Raw genomic sequence first — 13398 nt, 5'->3', positions numbered from 1 at the left:
GAAGCCCATCCATCAACAGGTATGTTTGTGCATGCGGTCCAGCAGGCTACGTTTAGGTTTCTCTGGGGCAGGAGTCTGGGCCCAGTCCAGGTCAGGGGGTCTAGAACCCTGAGGGCCGAACACATTCAGCTCCTTGAAACAACCCATCTCTATCATCTATAGAGAGACGGGGGGGGGGGGGGGGGGGTAACCATACCTAACATTATGTTCAAATTGCTACCCAAAGGATCAATTAAATTGGATTGAATTGAAGAAAACACAACTAAATCAAAGGTAATAATCTTCTGCAGTTGAGTTTACCTCCCATCTGCCAGGGTATGGCCACGAAGCCTGTGTTAAACTTAGTGTAGAAGTCGTCGTCTGTCCTCTCCAAAATGACTCCTTTTACTGTGGAGAACTCATCAATGTCCTGAACATCCTGGCAGTACACTGCTCTGGGAGGAGAGAGAGGGGGAAGGGAGGAGAGGAGAGGATCGGGATGATGACATGACTTCATTAGGGTTAAGGCTATAGTTGGGGGTTAACGAGTAGAGGTGGGGTTAACAAGTAGAGGTTAGCGGTTACAGATAGGGTATGTACATTGGGTTTGAAGGGTGGCTCAATGACTCCAGCCTCCTGAAGTTGATGGTTCTGAAGAAGGGATTGGACTTAACCCCTTCCACCCTACTCCTTCGACACCCCAACCTCTGTCTCGGGTCTTTGGTCAACAGCTGAGAGAGTGGTGGGGAGTGAAAGAAGGGTTAGTGAGAGCGAGTGTGTAAGAAGAGCATTGATGTAGTTACAATATAGAACTATAGGTAACTGCTAAAATAAAGGAAACACTTGAGTATATTGAAAGCAGGTGCTTTCACACAGGTGTGGTTCCTGAGTTAATTAAGTAATTAACATGCTTCGGGTCATGTATAAAAATGCCCAGTTGTCCATTATTTTTGCTACCATGGCTAGAATAAGAGATCTCAGTGACTTTGAAAGAGGGGTCTCAAAGGAGCATAGGGGGTTTAAAGGTTGTGTGTCTCAGTCACGAGATCTTAACCCAATAACACTTATGGGAGATTCTGGAGCGGCGCCTGAGACAGTGTTTTCCACCACCATCAACAAAATACCAAATTATGGGATTTCCTGTGGAAGAATGGTGTTGCATCCTTCCCATCAGAGTTTAACACTTGTAGAATCTATGCCAAGGCGCATTGAAGCTGTTCTGGCCGCTTGTGGTGGCCCAACACCCTATTAAGACACTTTGTTGGTGTTTCCTTTATATTGGCAGTTACCTGTACATTTACATTTGAACTACATTTCGTTGACAAGCTTCAGGTCAAAGCAGAGCAAAAGTCTCACCGAGCGACAGAAGACTTTTGTCTCGCTGCTAAATATCTTCCTGTACTCCTCCTCCATATCCTGTGTCCTTCTCTCCATCTCCTTTCCCGTCAATCGCTCCCCTTGTCTCTTGAATGGGGACCGTCCAGCCGTCATCTCGTACACAAGGCAGCCCAGGCCCCACCAATCAGGGCTCATCCCGTAGTACTCATGGCCAATCACCACTGGAGCTGAGGGGAAGAGGGATGGGTTTGGAAATGTCCACTCCCTGTTTGTTGTTGCTCCTAAATGAGATATTTAATGAGACTTAGTGATAGTACAACCTCTGGAGGGAAAATGTGAATGTAAAAAAATATTTTGACCACTGTGGGTATTTGGCATCTAAACAGTGTGCAAGTATTGTAATGATATTTCATACACCCTGCACCTGTGAAGTCTGCTAGATATGAACACACCACCTGTGTTGGAGCCAAATTCCCATTTTCTTTATTTTTGCTTTTGTATTTATTGTTTTGCACCATTTTGAATAATATAATTATGGAATATAAGTATAAATATTGCATTATGGATTATGGTTGAACTCGTTTTTTGCTTTTCTATTATGGTTATCATGGGTATTTAAAAGCATTATGAAGCCTTTCCTGGGCACACCCCTTTTTTCCCATGTTCCCCTTCCCTTTGCCTAGGTAGGTTTTTGGCAGTAAGGGTCTACTAGGCCTCAGGTATAGCGTACCTTAGTTCCAAGTCTTAGCGTGGCAGTAAAAAAAACGAAGAAAGCTGCTACTAGTCTATACCTTTTGTTTACAGTTTAAATCTGATCGCTTTGACTTTGATCATCGATGGAATATAGCCTATGAAATTATATTTTGTTTGGAAAATAAATGTTAGTGTAAAAAGCTTTGGATTCCCTGTTCTGTGGTCAATTTGGAAGCGCGTCTGACTGCGGCATCACATACCTGTGGCCTCAAGGTAAATTTGGAATTGGATTACGAATTGCCTTTATATGTCAAAGAAGTACCGCTGGATGGAACACGGACGAATGATTTATCAGTGTGATCACACATCGGATCGGAGGGAAATATTTAATCTGAACAAGGTAAAAAAAAGCGCTGCTACTCTACTGTATATTTCAAGTGAAGTGACTGAAGCCAGTGTTGTGTTGGAGACCACCTAAAGCGAGACCGAATCAAGACCAAAACCGGAAAAAATCGAGTCTGAGTCAAGACCAAGACCGGAGGGGGGGGACAATGGGTCCGCGACCGAGTCAAGACCGAGGCCAGAAAAATGTCCAATTCAAGACCATGATTGTAATTTTGTCAAATCGCCACCATAAGAGTTCAAAATGTCCAGTATTTTAACTGTATTAGGGCAAAATGTTGGAGTGACAGTGGAATCAACCAATCACATTTTGACTTAATGGGGGGACCGTTTTTACAATAACTTATGGAAACTTCTGTCTTCTTGAAGGCCAACAGCTCACTGCGCAATAGCGAGCAGTAGTTTTCCCACAGTCTAGCTAGCTAGCTTTTGTTGTCGGCTAGTTTGCAGCGGCTGCAGCAGGTGTTCTCAAAGAGGATGTTGTTGCTAATTTGTTAACTTCTTGTTGAAAGTTATTCTTGAAAAGGGAGAAGCTAAGTTTCAAATGATCACCATCTGGTGAGTGGAACTGTGTTTTTTATTGCAGTGCGCTTGCTGTTGATAGCCATCTCTTTGAAAATAACTTGTGTGTCTGAAACATTGTTGCATTTAAAGTGGAACTGACAGCATTTTAGCAACATGAAATATTATTAAAATCTGTTTTCATACACACACACAGGAAGAATTACACTTAAAAAAACAAACATTGTCTGACAAGCGACTACTTATATGGTCATTTTCACGTTTTCATACATTCTTAGAATGTTTGAGAATTACGTATACTAAGGCATTCGTGAAAATTCAATAGCAATATAGAGTGGGAAAGCAGCCGTGCATTTGGACAATTAATAAACACTGCAGTAAATAAAACTGAATAAAAACATCTGTCTTGTCCAGGACCGGTCACAGACCGGTGCACTATAGCCAATCAGAGCTACAGTAGGCCTTTATACAAACAAACCATTTGCCACATGGGCCTGCCATCATTCACTTTGAAATAAACTGTGTGTTTACAGGCAGTTGCAACAGCGCGACTTTAGATCATTAGAACGCATTCGCCAAAAGCCACAAAATAGACCTGAATGGATTTCTGCAAATATGTGAACACCTCGGGAGTCCTCTTACATCTGGGAACTTTACAGTCCATGAAAAGGTAGTCTCTCTCCTTAATATGCACATACAGTGGCTTGTGAAAGGATTCACCCCCCTTGGCATTTTTCCTATTTTGTTGCCTTACAACCTGGAATTAAAATGGGTTTGTATAATTTGATTTACACAACATCCCTACCACTTTGAAGATGCAATAATAACTATTCACCCCCCCAAAGTCAATACTTTGTAGAGCCACCTTTTGCAGCAATTACAGCTGCAAGTCTCTTGGGGTATGTCTCTATAAGCTTGGCACATCTAGCCACTGGGATTTTTGCCCATTCTTCAAGGCAAAACTGCTCCAGCTCCTTCAAGTTGGATGGGTTCTACTGGTGTACAGCAATCTTTAAGTCATACCACAGATTCTCAATTGGACTGAGGTCTGGGCTTTGACTAGGCCATTCCAAGACATTTAAATGTTTCCCTTAAACCACTCGAGTGTTGCTTTAGCAGTATGCTTAGGGTCATTGTCCTGCTGAAAGGTGAACCTCCATCCCAGTCTCAAATCTCTGGAAGACTGAAACCGGTTTCCCTCAATAATTTCTCTGTATTTAGCGCCATCCTTCAATTCTGACCAGTTTCCCAGTCCCTGCCGATGAAAAACATCCCCACAGCATGATGCTGCCACCACCATGCTTCACTGTGGGGATGGTGTTCTCAGGGTGATGAGAAGTGTTGGGTTTGCGCCAGACAAAGTGTTTTCCTTGATGGCCAAAAAGCTCAATTTTAGTCTCATCTGACCAGAGTACCTTCTTTCATATGTTTTGGGAGTCTCCCACACGCCTTTTGGCGAACACCAAACTTGTTTGCTTATTTTTTTCTTTAAGCAATGGCTTTTTTCTGGCCACTCTTCTGTAAAGCCCAGCTCTGTGGAGTGTACGGCTTAAGGTGGTCCTATTGACAGATACTCCAATCTCCGCTGTGGAGCTTTGCAGCTCCTTCAGGGTTATCTTTGGTCTCTTTGTTGCCTCTGATTAATACCCTCCTTGCCTGGTCCGTGAGTTTTGGTGGGCGGCCCTCTCTTGGCAGGTTTGTTGTGGTGCCATATTCTTTCCATTTTTTAATAATGGATTTAATGGTGCTCCGTGGACTGTTCAAAGTTTCGGATATTTTTTTATAACCCAACCCTCATCTGTACTTCTCCACAACTTTGTCCCTGACCTGTTTGGAGAGCTCCTTGGTCTTCATGGTGCCACTTGCTTGGTGGTGCCCCTTGCTTAGTGGTGTTGCAGACTCTGGGGCCTTTCAGAACAGGTGTATATATATATATATACTGAGATCATGTGACATTTAGATTGCACACAGGTGGACTTTATTTAACTAATTATGTGACTTCTGAAGGTAATTGGTTGCACCAGATCTTATTTAGGGGCTTCATAACAAAGGGGGTGAATACATATGCACGCACCACTTTTCCGTTATTTATTTTTTATAATTTTTTGCAACAAGTTCTTTTTTTCATTTCACTTCACCAATTTGGACTATTTTGTGTATGTCCATTACATGAAATCCAAATAAAATTCCATTTAAATTACAGGTTGTAATGCAACAAAATAGGAAAAATGCCAAGGGGGAGGAATACTTTTGCAAGGCACTGTAGTTTGATTGTATTGACATTCCCAGCCTTAGTTACATTCGTCCGTTTTTGTCCAGAATATTGAGTCATTAAATCTGAAACAGTGCATCCTGAAAGGAGGCAGCAAACAATGTACCAGGCCAGCTGTGATTTACAACCTGATAGTAATATTTTTTGGACTAACAACAACAATATATATATATATATATATATATATATATATATATATATATATATATATATATAAACAAATGGAAAAAAAAAAATGTGTAAAGTGATTGTCCCATAAGGTGAATGCACCTATTTGTAAGTCGCTCTGGATAAGAGCGTCTGCTAAATGACGTAATTGTAATGAATGTGTTGGTGAATTAATCATGCATTGAACTGCATCCATTTATTTTGCCAACAATACCTTAGTGTACGTCATGGAATGTTGAGTCAAATATAACCTATTTTTAAAACCTCTTATAAAGTTGGTTTTGTAGCATAAACTGGGAATTTGATATTTTTGACTGATATGATTGTTTGTTTCATATCTGCAAAGTAGTTAAAACGCTGTCAGTTCCACTTGAAACTTTGTCACTGGATACTTTGTGTGCTAAATGGGAATGTTTTTTTGGGATGTAATAGTTGTACATTTCGATTGGGAAATGCTTAATGGTTGTGTTTTTGCGATCTACTGGCTTATTATGTCAGAGTGAATGGACTGCTTATCCTTTAACATCATGCTGTGTGTGACTGCTCTCTTTCCATCAGCCCTATGCAGTGGTGTAGTGGTGCCTGGAGAAGTGGGTATACTAAAATTTTGCCAAAAAGTTCCCACACGGCCCGCCCAGCGAAGGAAAAGGCACCCTGTGTGAAAAAAAAAATTCCTGTTTTTTCCTATAGATTTTTCGGACTTTCATTCTCATTTTTTATTTTTTTTCCCCCTAAGTCCACAACAATGCTTAAACCACATCAATCTGATTGGGTGGGCCAGTCAGGGCCTGGTGGGTGGGCCTCTGTCCACCCAGGCCCAATCCATGTCTACGCCCCTGATGCAAATAGCACATGATGACAATCGCACATCACAAATAGCCTACTAACCAACACTTCGGACTAAACTTTTTCAATACCTGGTTTGCATACCCATTGTTCCCTTAGCATTTACTGGCAGATATCCTAAATTGAAACGTCTTTCCTACCGGCTACCGATGTCATTCTGCTGTGAGCTGCTCCATGCCAAAACCAGTTGAGCTGCACACACTTGCTGCTTTCAGATGATATTCCGCTGAAAGTAAGTGACTTAATGGATGCTGATAATTATGAGTTTTTTACTCGGCTGGTCTCGGGAAGAAATTACGAGTCCTCACTGTCCGAGACAAGTCAGAGTACAAACGTATCCCGACACGGAGACACTCAATATATATGTGGTCTCGAGACAGGTCTCGAGTACTACAACACTGACTGAAGCTATTGTAGCTCTGACTGTTTGATTTGCGCTACTCACTGTGGAGAAGGGGTATGAAGTGCGGTTGCTCTTTCTATTGCTCGAGGTGTTGGATGAATTCGTGAACTTTTGAGATTGTGGAGCTTTTGTTATGCGTGTCTTTTGTTGTTGGATTCGCGCTCTGAGTTGAGAGCTCGCTGTGCAGCGAATAGAAAAGCAGACGCTTTGCTTTGTTGTGATGACGTCATGTGTTGGGCTCATTCATTAAGCTGTGCGGTGCTAAAATGTGTTCCTACTGTGCTGATGGTTGCAAATCAATGGAATTGAATGGGATTTGATGTTCAGTGTTGTTACGTGCCTTTACAATGGATACAATGGAAACTCTGCAAAAATGTAAAGGATCTAGAAGTGCTAAGTTCGGTGCACTTACTAAAAAGATAAATGAGATCACACAGTTTATGGGGGGTGATGGAAATGTTGAATTGGTTGACAATGATGTGCACTGATTTCTCAAAGTTGGTTAAGGAGTTGCATGATCTCAATGAGTCCATAAAGGCTTTGTTACCTGCCGAGGGGGCAGAAAAAGATCTGGTTGAATGGTATGGCCCAAACGCAACAACACTGGATTCTTTTGCAACTACAGTGGATGGAAGAAGCACACCAATGCTCAGCGGCTAACAAAACAGATGAGGAGGTCCAGCCAAGGGACAGTATCTCAAATGTCTCATCAAAACGTGGAAATGGATCACAACACAGCTGGCGCTCAGGACAATCCACCACAGCTTCTATCAGGCTCAATTTGGAGTCTGAAAAGGCAGCCATACTGGTTAAAGCTGAAGCATTGAAAAGGCAGCAAGCATTGGAGAAACAAGGCTCAACTCAAAACACAAAAGGAAGAATTGGAGCTTGAAGCTGAAATATTGTCTAACAGTGCTAAACTGAATGTATTCCATGAGAATGAAGCCACTCAAGGAATGGGAAACAAATCAGATGATGGAATGAACGATTACTTGAATGCAATGGGAAGGCCTGAGGAAACCTTGGGGAAGGTTGCTCAAAGAAAAGAGGTGCCCACCACCACTCAGGTTGTCGCAGGTCTCCATAGCACACAATCACACACCATGGCTTACCTGGGATCCCCATTGTTCACCATGTCTGTGCATACTGCACAGGGCCAGGGTCAAAGCAGTAAGTTGCAACAAAGTGCTACCACCACATACCGCTCGGTTCATCGTAGGTCAACTAACACACAAGCGGAGCCTGCTGTAAGACCAAAAAATAGGCAGCTCTGACTTCCAACTAGGGGAGGAAGGCCTGTCAACCCAGATCAGGGTGGAGTTGACAACATGGGCAGTATTGTCAACATTATGCAACACCAAAATGGTATCACTGAAACACTAGTAAAGCAGCAAAGGTTGTCCTCATTAATACCTCTTAGTATACCAGTGTTTAAGGGTGACCCATTAGACTACAGGTTCTTTGTTCGAGCCTTTGAACATGCTATTGAAGACAGTACCAAGAACGGCAAAGACAGGCTGTATTTTTTTCACCATGGGGCAACCCAGAGATCTAGTCTGCAGTTGCCAACATATGGAGGCTGACAGAGGTTATGCAGATGCCAAAAGGCGTCTAAAAAAACACTGGCGATGAGTATAGAATCGCCACCGCTTACATTGAGAAGGCTCTAAGCTGGCTGCCAATCAGGGTTGAAGATAACAAATCCCTACAAGCTTTTGCAGTTTTTCTCACTGGATGCCTCAACACTATGGATAATGTTCAATATATGGAGGAAATGGACAGCCCAACAAATATGAGAGCTATAGTCTCAAAGCTGCCATATAAGTTTAAAGAAAAATGGAGAGGGTCGGCTTATGACCTACAAGAGAAATGGAAGAAGAGCCAGGTTTGCTGATCTGGTTACCTTTGTTGATTCATGCCAGGATAGCTTGACATCCTGTGTTTGGAAACCTGAGGGAAACCCCCACCTCAGCAGTTAGGGGAGGTTCAGGACCTGTAAGTAGGCCAAGTGTTCTGAAAGAGAGAAAATATGGTTTCGGTTTTACCATCAGTGTCACACCAGCTGTGAAAACAGTGAAGAGCTGGGTTGGCAATCCCTCTGGTGCGGCACTCCAGCAGTGTCCGTTCTGTCAAAGAGAACACAGCCTAGGCACATGCACAGAACTGAACAAAAAAACACACCAAGAGAAGATGGACTTTTTGAAGACCAAAGTAGTCTGCTTCGGTTGTCTGACCCCTGGACACATGAGCAAAGGATGCACACAGACTTACCTGTAAAGTGTGTTCACGTAAACATCCTACCACGTTGCACATCACCTACAAAGATGTGAACAGCTGCAAAATAAATGAAAACGGAGAGCAAAGTGTTACCAGTGCGTTTTGTTAATTTGGATGGAGATGCTGAGAGCCACACTGGGGCCGGGAATCCTGATTGCATCCTAGTCATCGTGCCTTTGAGGGTTAAAATGAAAGAAAGTAAGAACTTAACTCGTTGGAAATTGGACTAAGGGATCATTGCATGCAGCATGTCGGATTATTGGAATCACTCGTGCTATGCCTATGACAACGAAAAAAGATTGTGGCAAACATTTCCCGTAGAAACTAGAAGAATCCGGGAGCCAAATCTCCCGCGCCAAATCTCCCGCGCCATCAAAGGATATTGGTATGTGCGCTAAACTCTAGTGCTGTGTGATGCAAGTTGAACATTGTTTTGTAAATTGTAGCATTGTGGAATAGGAATTGGAGTCAGTGTTTAATAGGGAAATGCTATCCAATTTGTTGATGCTTCATTTATGAACATTAGAACAGAGTATTGGGCTCTGTATTATCTTCACATTGGTGAAAAGGCAAAGAGTGGCGTTTATGTTATTGAATAAACATTCTGGTGAATGGGCTGCGTGAGATGAAGATGGATTGTAAAGGAAGAAGTGGAGAACCACGTTCTCTCCCAGAGCAACTGCTCTGATAAAATGTTTACTGAAGATATTCGCAGAACATTTAAGAAATTGACAGATATATGGAAATCATTTTTAAAAACTCCAAAATGGTGGATTGGCAGCGACGCTCCACAGGCCGTCGACCCTGCTGGTGACGACAGTGTTGGAGATGGACCCCACACCGCTGGGACCCGATTGGTGTGGGTCTCTGGCGGTTCCTTTTGGAGAAGGTGGTGACAACCCAGGACAGATTGGCTGCCCTGCTGTTACTGCCCACCACATCTACACGAGATACACACAGGAGTGGCACACTGGGGTCAAGCTACTACAGAACTTAACTTGTTATATGCTTAACAGGGGCTACGTGCTAGCAACCTCTGGCCCTGAAGATCATCCCTCCAAGAAGACACATACACACATCCACACACATACATTGTTGGCTCCTTTTTTGCATTTGTGTAATTATTTCTTGCCTAAGTCAGAGAACAATTAGGGCCTGGTGTGTAGGAGCCGTTTTGGCCTGTTTTATGTGTTATGTATATGTTGTCTGTCAATGGTTATTTTAACTTGTTTTGTACACTAAAGGGTACTATATGTTGAGGTCACTGGTCACGTGAGTGTACAGTGAGGGAAAAAAGTATTTGTTCCCCTTCTGATTTTGTACGTTTGCCCACTGACAAAGACATGATCAGTCTATAATTTTAATGGTAGGTTTATTTGAACAGTGAGAGACAGAATAACAACAAACAAATCCAGAAAAACGCATGTAAAAAATGTTATAAATTGATTTGCATTTTAATGAGGGAAATAAGTATTACGTTGTGGCTGGTGTCAAGCACGTGGGGACATATCTCACTTAGTTTGATTATTCAGTCAAACACACACCCGTCCATATGCACTGACCTCTCTACCATCTTTCACTGCAGAAAACGCTCAAAGTACATGCTCTGCAGGTACTGAAGGAAGGGGACACCACTCAGGTACTCATGGAGGTCACTGTAATCACACAGTGAGAGAAGGGTGAATTCCCAGCACACACATTCACTCATGTGTGGGGTAAGCTAGTGGAGGGAAGGGTGAGAGCAACATGGGGACGGTTGGGGTAAGAGGGAGGTCAGGGTTTAGAGTGGTTAGGATAAGTGTCAGACTCACTCTGTACAGTTAATGAAGATATCTCTACTGTGCCGCTCCTCCAGACTCTCTCTACACCACTTACCATAGCTCTCCACTACCTGTACACACTCAGACGACTGGCAGGAGAACATACACATACAGTTAATTAGCACAAATCTCAAGTGAGAAATCAACCTTTAGTGTGTGTGAGTGAGTGTGTAAAGACGGTACCTGTCTACTGAGGAACTTGTTCATGATTTGCCAAAACTTTTCCTCTCGTCATCTGATTTCACCTCATACTCCCCCTGTAAAAATTCAAAGATTTCTGGACTGATGATTCCTGTTTTGTCAACATGAATTTTGAAGATTGCTGTCCCTGTCTAGTATCTGTCACTGATTGCTGGACCGTTCTTCATGAACGACCCAGGTCACTAAATCTCAGCATGCCATTGAGTCCAGGCCAATAAGGAAATACAGAGATATATATGAATAACAGAGTTATTTATAACCCAGTACAGTCGTGGTCAAAAGTATTGAGAATGACACAAGTATTTTTTTTTTTTTTTTTTTTCACCTTTATTTAACCAGGTAAGCCAGTTGAGAACAAGTTCTCATTTACAACTGCGACCTGGCCAAGATAAAGCAAAGCAGTGCGATAAAAACAACAACAGAGTTACATATGGAATAAACAAAACATACAGTAAAAAATACAACAGAAAATATATATATAGTGTGTGCAAATGTAGCAAGTTATGGAGGTAAGGAAATAAATACAGTGGGGAGAACAAGTATTTGATACACTGCCGATTTTGCAGGTTTTCCGACTTACAAAGCATGTAGAGGTCTGTCATTTTTATCATAGGTACACTTCAACTGTGAGAGACGGAATCTAAAACAAAAATCCAGAAAATCACATTGTATGATTTTTAAGTAATTCATTTGCATTTTATTGCATGACATAAGTATTTGATCACCTACCAACCAGTAAGAATTCCGTCTCTCACAGACCTGTTCATTTTTCTTTAAGAAGCCCTCCTGTTCTCCACTCATTACCTGTATTAACTGCACCTGTTTGAACTCGTTACCTGTATAAAAGACACCTGTCCACACACGCAATCAAACAGACTCCAACCTCTCCACAATGGCCAAGACCAGAGAGCTGTGTAAGGACATCAGGGATAAAATTGTAGACCTGCACAAGGCTGGGATGGGCTACAGGACAATAGGCAAGCAGCTTGGTGAGAAGGCAACAACTGTTGGCGCAATTATTAGAAAATGTAAGAAGTTCAAGATGACGGTCAATCACCCTCAGTCTGGGGCTCCATGCAAGATCTCACCTCGTGGGGCATCAATGATCATGAGGAAGGTGAGGGATCAGCCCAGAACTACACGGCAGGACCTGGTCAATGACCTGAAGAGAGCTGGGACCACAGTCTCAAAGAAAACCATTAGTAACACACTACGCCGTCATGGATTAAAATCCTGCAGCGCACGCAAGGTCCCCCTGCTCAAGCCAGCGCATGTCCAGGCCCGTCTGAAGTTTGCCAATGACCATCTGGATGATCCAGAGGAGGAATGGGAGAAGGTCATGTGGTCTGATGAGACAAAAATAGTGTTTGGAGGAAGAAGAAGGATAAGTACAACCCCAAGAACACCATCCCAACCATGAAGCATGGAGGTGGAAACATCATTCTTTGGGGATGCTTTTCTGCAAAGGGGACAGGACGACTGCACCCTATTGAGGGGAGGATGGATGGGGACATGTATCGCGAGATCTTGGCCAACAACCTCCTTCCCTCAGTAAGAGCATTGAAGATGGGTCGTGGCTGGGTCTTCCAGCATGACAACGACCCGAAACACACAGCCAGGGCAACTAAGGAGTGGCTCCGTAAGAAGCATCTCAAGGTCCTGGAGTGGCCTAGCCAGTCTCCAGATCTGAATCTAATAGAAAATATTTGGAGGGAGCTGAAAGTCCGTATTACCCAGCGACAGCCCCGAAACCTGATGGATCTGGAGAAGGTCTATATGGAGGAGTGTGCCAAAATCCCTGCTGCAGTGTGTGCAAACCTGGTCAAGACCTACAGGAAATGTATGATCTCTGTAATTGCAAACAAAGGTTTATGTACCAAATATTAAGTTCTGCTTTTCTGATGTATCAAATACTTATGTCATGCAATAAAATGCAAATTAATTACTTAAAAATCATACAATGTGATTTTCTGGATTTTTGTTTTAGATTCCGTCTCTCACAGTTGAAGTGTACCTATGATAAAAAGTACAGACCTCTACATGCTTTGTAAGTAGGAAAACCTGCAAAATCGGCAGTGTATCAAATACTTGTTCTCCCCATTGTAGGCCATAGTGCAAAATAATTACAATTAGTATTAACACTGGAAGAGATGATGTGCAAATAGAGATACTGGGGTGCAAATTAGCAAAATAAATAACAATATGGGGATGAGGTAGTTGGGTGGGCTAATTTCAGATGGGCTGTGTACAGGTGAAGTGATCGGTAAGGTGCTCTGACAACTGATGCTTAAAGTTAGTGAGGGAGATAAGAGTCTCCAGCTTCAGAGATTTTTGCAATTCGTTCCAGTCATTGGCAGCAGAGAACTGGAAGGAATGGCGGCCAAAAGAGGTGTTGGCTTTGGGGATGACCAGTGAGATATACCTGCTGGAGCGCATACTACGGGTGGGTGTTGCTATGGTGACCAATGAGCTAAGAT

At 42.7% G+C, this 13398-nt stretch overlaps 1 pseudogene across 1 annotated transcript in view; it reads right to left on the bottom strand.

Annotated features, from left to right (window-relative positions):
- Positions 1-12: 12 nt before the first annotated feature.
- LOC311099397 (G protein-coupled receptor kinase 5-like) overlaps positions 13-13398 on the bottom strand; it is a 33172-nt pseudogene continuing 19786 nt past the window's right edge. The window contains exons 4-12 of the transcript in view: positions 10904-10977; positions 10712-10809; positions 10463-10555; positions 9924-9955; positions 9704-9841; positions 1336-1544; positions 580-710; positions 301-439; positions 13-156 (exon numbers count right to left, since the gene is read on the bottom strand). The product of the transcript in view is annotated as a G protein-coupled receptor kinase 5-like (transcript). The remainder of the gene's footprint in view (positions 157-300; positions 440-579; positions 711-1335; positions 1545-9703; positions 9842-9923; positions 9956-10462; positions 10556-10711; positions 10810-10903; positions 10978-13398) is intronic.

The sequence above is a fragment of the Coregonus lavaretus genome (assembly GCF_964263955.1).
Source record: "Coregonus lavaretus genome assembly, chromosome: 24".
NCBI classification, from domain to species: Eukaryota; Metazoa; Chordata; class Actinopteri; order Salmoniformes; family Salmonidae; genus Coregonus; species Coregonus lavaretus.
Note: the sequence above shows the minus strand (reverse complement) of the source record. Positions and strands in the feature narration are given on the sequence as shown.